Below are 1,188 nucleotides of genomic sequence, written 5' to 3'. Positions count from 1 at the left end.
GTGGTAAACAAGTCAACTCAAATAAACTGTACTAACTGATCATGAAGCTGTAGATGATTCACCCTGCTTTATAGCACGTACTGCCCCAGCTCATGTGCTCAGTAGCATCTTAAAACTGATTGTTGCATTTTATTTTATAGAAATAATATTGCTAATTTTTTACAGGAAAAGCTGCTACTATTTACTATATACGTATATTTATTTACTGAATCAGTAGAATGTCTAGTGTGTAAGATTTGGGGGCATATACTGGCAGAAAAGGTATTTACTATTCATAACTATGTTTTCTTTCTTTAATCACATGAAAATAAGAATCTTGTTTTCATTACCTGAGAATGAGCTGTTTATATTTACATGCAGAGTGGGTCCCCTCCCACAGAGCTCTCCATGTTGTCCCTACAGAAGCCCAGAATGGACAAACCAAACACTGGCTCTAGGTAGGGCCAGTCGATTTTAGCAGTTCAGTCAAGAACACTTTTGTCCAAGAAAACTTTATTTCCATTTGCAGTATCATATTTGGCGGCATGGCTCTGTTCTGGGACCCATGTGCCTTTCCTCGGGCCAACGCAGAAAGCCTCTTCCACGCGTCTAAGTGGAAAGCCAAGGGCGGAGAGAGCAAAACTTTCCGCCCTTCCACGTGCAAACAAGGAAAGCCTGAGGCAGAGAGCACGCCTCCCTGCCCTTCCATGCGCCTACATGGAAAGTCTAAGGCAGGGAGAGCAGCAGAAAAGACCCCCCAGGAACAGAACAAGCATGAATGATAAACAGAAACGACACTGATAAGTGAGATACAACATGAAAAGGAGGAGCTGGGGTGGAGGCGGGTTGCAAAGCGGCTTGCAGAGGAAGCAGCAACAGTAGGCAGACCAGAGGAGTTTAAATAGGGCGCCCTGAATGAGATTCTCCAACTGGTTGCATAGAAAGAAATCATATAATATATATATGTCAGCTGACTCCTGTCCAACAGTCAGCTGCTCCATCAGTTGACTGAGCTGTTTGAGATCAGCTGATGTTGCTGGGATGTGAGCTGAGCTTGACATCGTGTCCTGTCTCAACTAATGTTATGCTCAATTAAAAAATTGCTGTGATTCATATTGAGCACTTGGCAGATGAAAAATAATAAAAAAAAAACATATTTTTTCTTAAATGCATTTTATTGATATTAATATATGTTCATTTATTGTTGAC

Source organism: Epinephelus moara, chromosome 1 (assembly GCF_006386435.1).
Source record: "Epinephelus moara isolate mb chromosome 1, YSFRI_EMoa_1.0, whole genome shotgun sequence".
NCBI classification, from domain to species: domain Eukaryota; kingdom Metazoa; phylum Chordata; class Actinopteri; order Perciformes; family Serranidae; genus Epinephelus; species Epinephelus moara.
The sequence above is the reverse complement of the archived record's forward strand: the minus strand, read 5'-3'. Positions refer to the sequence as shown.